The sequence below is a fragment of the Zosterops lateralis genome (assembly GCF_965231275.1).
Source record: "Zosterops lateralis genome assembly, chromosome: 3".
Taxonomy (NCBI): domain Eukaryota; kingdom Metazoa; phylum Chordata; class Aves; order Passeriformes; family Zosteropidae; genus Zosterops; species Zosterops lateralis.
In genome coordinates this window covers 50,509,219-50,517,736 of record NC_139764.1, presented here as the reverse complement: position 1 = coordinate 50,517,736, position 8,518 = coordinate 50,509,219, and positions in this window count along the sequence as shown.

The following is an 8,518-nucleotide window of genomic DNA, read 5'->3' as shown; positions in this document are numbered from 1 at the left end:
CCTAAAAACCTACAAACCCCACTGCAGTTCCTGTACGAAAAGCTGGCCATAATCTACCTCATGTACATAGAATCAGAATAATTTCAGCTGGAAAAGTCCTCTAAGATCAGACTAAGTGCATTGGGCATCAAAGTCCAACCATTAACCCAGCACTGCCAATTCCACCACTAAACAATGTCCCTCAGCACCACATTTACATGTCTTTTAAAAATCTCCAGGGATGGTGACTCAACCATTTCCCTGGGTAGCATGTTCCCTGACAACCCTGTCAATGAGGAAGTTTTTCCTAATGTCCAATCTAAGCCTCCCCTGGTGCAAGAGGAGGCCACTTCCTTGTCTTATCACTTGTTACCTGGGAGGAGGCCGACCCCCACCTGGCTACGACCTCCTTTGAGGGAGTTGAGGAGAAACCTCCTCCAAGCTAAGCACCTCCAGCTCCCTCATCTGCTTCTCACAGGACTTGTGCTCCAGACACTTCACCAGTTTTGTTTTTCTGTGACTCATTTGAAGTCATTCCTATTGAAGGAGCTGTGTGTGAACTATGAATGTTTTAATAACTTCTCAACATTGTAAGTCCCACCCTCTTCTCCTTGCCTTCCCTGCCTCAGGCAAGCAGTTTCAAGAAAGCCATTCAACTACCAACCAGAGACAACTCCATTTAGTTCAGGTTCTCCTCCGTTTGTTGTTTACATTCAAGGTGAGATAGAATCTGTGGTGAGATGTAAACTCTGGACAATTGATAAAATATTATTAAATGCTTAACAAATAGCCTCACTTATGCTGTCCAGTTTGTATGATAAAATCTTAAATCTGTGAAAGTCATTGCTTTTGACATCTTCAAGTAGGCAATAGGCTGCCCAAACAGTGCTGCTCAGTCACAAATTCTGAGGCTATAGAAGTGAGAAGCACAGAGTGTAGACAGAAATTGAAGCCTACTTATGATGAAGAGTCTGGGTTCTTTTCTTAAACTTCAGGTTTTTTGTGGTGAGGGAAGAAATCTGTTCATAACAGCTACCCTTTTGTGGGTTTGTATTTTTAGAAGTTGTTGTGGTCTTGTGATTAGCAGCAAGGAATGGCCACAGGGTAATTGTAATATGTTAATGAAACCCCACACTCTGCACAATTTCCTTGAAGATTCTTTTTATAGATTTCACATTGGGGAGGAAATGAACCATAAAAAACGTGCTACCTAGAAAATGATAAATCATTTACTACTTACTTACTTTTTTTCCCCTGCTGTATCACTCTCCGTCTTATTAAAACATTTAATTTATTCACTTGTCCTCCCTGTGTGTATCTTTTATGGATTTTGCTTTTTCAGGTAAAATCTGCAGGCATTTCCATACTCAAGCGACAGCATTCTGTCATCCAAATGACTTAATAAAATTCTTTTCAAAATTGCTTCACATGTGCAACACTCCTTAATTTATCTCATTTGTTGTCAGGAATTGGAAGTCTATGTGAACAATTTAGGAACCTTTTCTCCGGGTATCTAGTTTTAGTTACTTGAGCTTGAAAATTTTGGCAAGAGTTCATCACCTGGAATAATGAATCTCTGAATAAAGGACAATTTGTCACTGTGGGAAGAATGCCAAAAAGTGTATAAATCCTCTAGGTTTTCTACCAGCAGTAAATGCCTACACTTCAAGAACTGGTGATTCTATTTAAATGTATATAAATATGGCCAAGTAATTCTTTGTTTTTAGACATCTTGAAGAAAAAATTTAAGGTAGACTCAGTCAGTAATCCCCTCAGGGAGAGCTGAGTGCCGATACAAACACTTTACTTCATAGCACAGAAACATCCGTTGACTGGTGCCTTTTCTATGTTCATGGCCTTTATTTCATGGTGATTCATTGATGGTTTTTGACTGCATATATCATGCACCAAGCTTATATCATCAATAAACTTCTTTCAGTAAATGGACAGTAATGAAATACCATCATTAAAGCAAAGTGGAAGTCCTCTTAAACTGAACAAAAGCTATTAAGTATAGTGCCCTGGAAAAGGAAATATTCAGTCACCTCTTGCATTGTTGGTACTCCCACAATGTAGGAATATTTGCAATGCCTTCACTGTAGTGTTATGCATTCAATTAATTATTTTCAAAATACTGTGGGCTCTGATATCTCTCTTATGAATAAACACAATGAGCTTTTTTTCAGGCAAGCCATGTCCTGGACTTTTCTTGCAATGTAAATGGAAGTGCAGAGTATATAAATAGTCCAGTGAGAACCTGAGACTGTCCCTTTAAATTAATTCAATATCAGCAGCCCATGTTACCCAAGCAGCCTAATATTTTATTTAATTAATGCTTTATTAAAATATACTTTGAGACACTGAAGGTATAAGTCTACCCACTGACTTTGCAGGTAGTAGGTTTTAATACCCAGCGATGTAAGTAATGTACAGACATAAAGTTGAACTTGTCGTTTCTCATGTCTTCCCATGTTTTCCCAGCATCTCTTGCCCCTTTTTTGGTGTGCCACATAGACCACAAAGGGGTGATTAGTATGAGAACCAACATCTCATTTTTGAAGATAGTGTGGTGTTCAATAAACTCACATCTGCTGGAAAACAATGATGCACAATCCAGTTTTGAAACCTAGTGACTTCAGAGTTAGGTTCCTAGATGACTTACATGCCTATGTAAATTTAATTTTCTATTTTTTGTTACCTCCCTCGCTAGCTCACTCAGCCTGTTCGCTCATATTCTGTACCTTCTTTCTTTCATCAGCTTGCTTAGTGTGCTAGGCAGTAAGCTGTTTGTCATAGGGTACCTGTCATTTCTTATATATCTGTAGAATGTCTCAGCTCTGCCAGGGATTACAGATGGTACTGGAATGTGAGTGCTATAACTCAGAGGAATATAAAAATAAAATCTGGTACATCTGTGTTACATATAATGATGTTTTATTTTCTTTACATGCTCATTATACTCTAACTAAATATGTCAAAAATTAAGTGAACAGTGCTCAAATCTGCAAGGATTATATCAAGGGATGTGACAAAACCCTTAGATGGTACAGAATTCACTTCATGGAAGTCAAAATACTTTAGTATCAGTGGATATTTCAACTCTACTGTGAATTATTCCACAGAAATAAGTCAAATATTTTAATACAGAAACTGCTTCTGCCACTATTAACTAATTACCATATTTCCCTCCACTCCATCCATAATTCTTGATTATACATTCCAGTTCACCATCCCTGTTTACCACCCCTTCTCTATGTCTTCTTGCCATGCTCCACTAGAACCTCTTCCTTCTTTCCAGCTCAGTGGACCTTGTTTAAACTTTGTTGAAGGAGCTTCCTTTCTGTTCTGTGAACACAGGGGTGTGCATTGACTCAGTACCACAGCACCCCCTGTTCAAGCTCTCTCCAGGCATTCCTGTCCCTCTCCTCCCCCTCCCATTATCTCTATTAACTCACTACTGCTAGACTGCCCATACCAAGTGTTTAGACATCTCAGCATCAAAAATTTGGAGCTATTGCACCAGAAGTTATAACTCGCACATTTGAGGGGACTTCTTCCAATATGAGGCAATCTTTTAGATGGTTTAGTAGACTATAGACCAAGACACTTCTCTCTCTATTGTATGATATTTAGGCAAGCCATTTTATCTCTGCTTCAAATTCACCATTTTGATAAAACACTTTGAGTTCTCAGGATGATAAACATTATAAGATAGCTAATTTCCTTTGGGGTGCTTACCAGTTCATGGCTTAGTATGTAAAAAGAAAATCAAGCTAGAGGCTGTCATTATATTCTGCTTTTCTCATGTCCCTTGCTTTCAATACCCACATTAGCCTAGAAATGCATAGGGTTTTTCTCATTTAAAAACATATTACAGTAAATATTGATCTCTTAGGGGCTGAAATCCCTTCTCTGCTTCACTATGTATAGCAAGGCCTCTCTGTTTCCAGGTTACAAACCTCAGTTGTCTAAAGGGGTATAAAATTAATTTTGGCCTCTGTGGATAACCAATCCTACTGTGACAGGTGTAATCCCTGTAACGTGTCCCAGCTCAGCACAAGAGACAGTCACTTAAGAATTGTTTAGGTCCTGGCTTGTTTCACTTTACCCCTCAACCAAGGAACAGGTAAAGAAAGATGCAGTGGTCTGTCCATCTGCCCACCCCAGACCACCCCAGCTTTTGCTGCATTTTATGATATTAGCATGAAATGTCTACTATCCTAATGAAACCTTGTTTGGGTTTTCTAGGGAGAGTTTTAGTTATTATTCCAACAACCAAGGGAAAAAAAAGTAAAGATTATACCAGTCATGATTTGACACTTGAAGCAGATGTACTCCAGAGGAGAACTAGAACACATTAAGTGCTCTCCTATAATTTCTGATATCCATGGTGGCTGTCACCCACTAGCTGAAGCTCATAAAAATTTATCAGCACTTGACAATGCACTTGGAAAGACTGAATTCTCTAGAAATATGCTTCACTGAGGAAACACAGGAAAGTTGGATTGCTTACAATGAAGTGATTGAAATGACTGCCAAGAAAAATGCATGCAGGTTTCATTATAACTATTAATCTAATAGGTTCACATTGTATTCTCTATTTAAATTAGAAACATATCTACAATTTCCCACATTTACACTACTATTAGCTTTAGTAGAAGAAAGGAAAAAACAGATGAGGCATCAGGCTTGAGACTGCAAGCACTGTGTGTAACCTAGAAGCAACTGGGGCCATTTTCTTCAACACAAAACAGAAATGGAAACAAACAGAACCTTCTATACCTCTCCAGCCGATTTGCTTTCCACACAACAAGCTGTACTCAGTGTCCCTTCCAAACACTGGTGCACACAGGCAGTCAACCACTGGACTTCTACCCCCAAAATCCCCATCTTACCCTTTTTTGTCTGATTTTCTCTCTACAAAACTAAAGGAAAGATTGGAGCTGACAACCTGGTGCCAGAATCAAAATCACTTCCAGCCCATCTCTGATGTGACTTGATCAAAACACAAAAAAATGGGAATGGAAAGGTAAACACGCAACAGAGTGTCCAGAACTGCAGCCATGGGCTACTCAATTAGAAATGTCTTTTTGCCTAGACTACTATTTTTTGCCTAGACTAGTCCATAAAATCTAGACTAGTCCATAAAACACCTATATTTTATGCCACATTAATTTTTAAATGGCAGTTACCAAAACTGTGCTGCAGTCTGCAACAAACTTCAGTTATTTCATAAAAAGGCGAGGAACAAAAATATATTGTGCCACAAAATGGTTTTGTCCAGGATCTGGCAGAAAGGAATTTTTCAAATAAAATTTCAACAAAATGCTTGGAAACACATGATGTTCCATGGTATGAGAAAAGGTTTAAAAAATACCACTTAGGCAGTCAATCTCAGCCACAGGAAAAACACTTCCTGACCTCAAATCTGGTTGCTAGTTTAATTCTGAGTGTGTGAGCAATATATACCAATCAGATATGTATGAATTTAATGCCACTAAAAATACTTTATACATCTCTACCTCCATTGCCCAGAGGCAGGTGAAAAAAAGAACTCCCTTATGGATCAAAGAAGGAAAATTCCTTCTAGCCCTAAAAGTAATCACTGGAAGCCTTGAAGCATGGGATTAGTATAATATAAATACAGTATATACAATAAATATTACACCACCTTTTAAATTCAAACCTCTATTAACTATCTTGTCACAGATATTAAGCAAATTAAAGACTTAGCAAGTGTATTCAGTCACAGAATATTATCAATGCATTCCTGGAAAGAACTTCAGAAATTCTACTCCGCCAAATAGCACTGCATCTTATGCTTTTAACCTGACACACTGGAATACAGACGATTGCTTCATAAACCTATCATCCAGTCCAAGTTATTCATTAAGTTCCTATTTTCAAGGAGATGTTAAAGCACAGAAAAATCTGGCTTTTAGAAAGTTACTCTTTTCCAGAAATATGACAAGTATTTTACTTTTGGAGATTTCGACTGTGGTTCTTTCTGGTCCCTGGTATGCAATACTGATTCTTCAGTGTCAGATATACCTTTGAAAATCTTATTATCTAAATTTCAATGCTATGTTTTAAGAAAGTCATGAGTCACAACTCTTTCAGCATCCAGAAAATTCAGTATCCAGAATTATGCAGTCTTGGCATTTCTGTGGTTTACCAGTTTCTAAAAGTTGCAGGGACAGGGACAGCAGCAACTAGAATCAGCCTAGATGAGATAGTGTCAGCAGAAATCCAACTGGTGCTTTTCAAACACGTTTGTAATGGCTGTGAAAGCAGAACTTTTCTGCCTGCTTGAGCAAATACAGCCACTCATGGCAAAGCAGTTTAAGGTTTTGATTATGAGTTATTGAGGTAGGACTGAGACCCATTTACCAGTCAGATCATCTTTTGCTGTCATTTCTTGGCTTATGGTCAGCCCAGTCCAACAGTTAAGGATTTCCAGTAGGGAACTAGACTCTGGCAGTCTGCAAGACTCTACTAGACCTATTAATCACTCTGATTTTCAGTTGACCTCTGGGCCATTTTTAGTAACAGAGGCATAGGTCTAGTTAGTGAGACTTTTATTCCCAAAGGAGTCATATTTTCTTGTACACTGTTTTAATTTATGTAAGTTGCCCAGGTGCGAACAGGATGGTCAGTATAATAGATCTGAAAGAAATAATTAAGGAGCCATGAGTAATTGAATAGCTTTGCCTAAATCTTTATTAAAAATACCTGGCACAATAACAGACAATTCTACAGCAGCAAGCAACACAGAATCTCTTTTATCAGATTTCCTTATCACACATAGTTCAGCATCTAGTTTGAAAGGCTTTAGATACAAAACTAACTAAAAGCAATATTTAACAGAGAGTTATTTTCTATGTCACTGTAAATCATTGTTCAGCTCTATGCACTGAAACGGTGGAGCTGTTCTGAGTCTGTTATTTTCTTCTGTTTGGATTCCTACAGTAAAGAATAGATGGAAGAGAACAAAGAGGGCATCTGACAAATATGACAACCCAAATATTATAGCCAGGAAGGAAAGACGAAAGGAAGACAGAAAGGGAAAGAAATGGCAGGGCTATGCCAATAGTTGAGGAGTTTTTTGTAGGCTATATCACAAGGTAATTGGCTGTGATGTGAATTATGCTTCCCTAGCCAAATGTGAGAGCGCTTAACAGACGCAGAGGTCAATTATCTCTTAGTAGAGCCTGCTCAGAGAAAGAGGCTACTGCAATTAGAATACACTATTAAAAATGGTTAGCCATTTTAGTACTTTAAATCACTACCCTTCTCAAAAAGCTGTGCATAGTAATTCCTGTCATTGTATGCCTCACGGAATACTCTGTGTCCTTGGAAGAAAAAGAATCACTAAAAATATTATTCCTCTGAATTTCTTCTGCTATGAGCCTTGAAACTCCAAGGTTATTCAAATAAAGAAACCACAAATTTATTTCTAAGTACTGTACATTGCTCACTTCTAAGTACTATATATGTTTACCTTGTCAGTAAAGGGAAATTCAGAGATAAACAGCACGTAGGGAAAAAAAGGTTATAATTTGCAAATGTGATCCAAATACTCAGTATTGACAGTCTGTAAAAGTGTTGTAGATTATAGGGCAGTCGGACCCAAATTAGGACTCTGTTTCACTTCTTTTCACCTATAATATGACTGGACTTCAAAATCATATTTGCTCTTATATCTTTCTGAGGAACTCCTATCATTTTTGTGGACTTTTTAAACAAAATTAAATATTTTTGTAACCAAATTGAAACCAACTTTGAAATATAAATTCTCTTCAGGGTCATATCAAGTTTCATTCTGGACAGAAGTAGAGATAATACTGGCAAAAAACTGTTCCAAAAGATATCTGATATAAAAATAGATATATTTTTCTTATAATAGTGCATTTACTTAAAGCAAATTATATTTTTCAACATGTTTGATCCCAGCCTCTCTCCAAAGGACCTTTGGAGAGAAAAGTTCATACCATACTATGGTGAGTGGAAAACAAGGTGGGCTCTGTCACACACACAAAAAAATTATATCAAGCACTGAAACTGTTGTTTCACATATACAAAATGTAGCCTCTCACTGAGTAATTAGCACAATAAAACCAAGAGCTGTGGTAAACAATAAAAACACAAGGAGCAAAGAGCCCCTTTCCCAACTGACACCAATAAACCACAAAGTTTTGTTTACTATGAACATTCTCAGCAAGGCTGAATATGGCATTTCTTTAGCTATCACTCAAGAAATCTCTTTGAGAGCTGCTAGTAGAAACAGGAAATGATTATTCAAAATCATCAACACAAACCTGAAAATACATTCTCTTCAATGAGATGAAATCTACCCAGCAAATAAACCCTTCTTCATTTTCTAAGTAAAATCAGTTGAGAGGCATAATTTCTCTGAAAAGGGCTGTTTTCCTTCCTTCAAAATAAAAAAGTTGCTTAAGCTCTACTTCCATTTCAAACCTCTATTATCTTGTGTACATTTTTGTTTGTTTTCGTTGCTATGTTCCTCTCCTGAGAGATT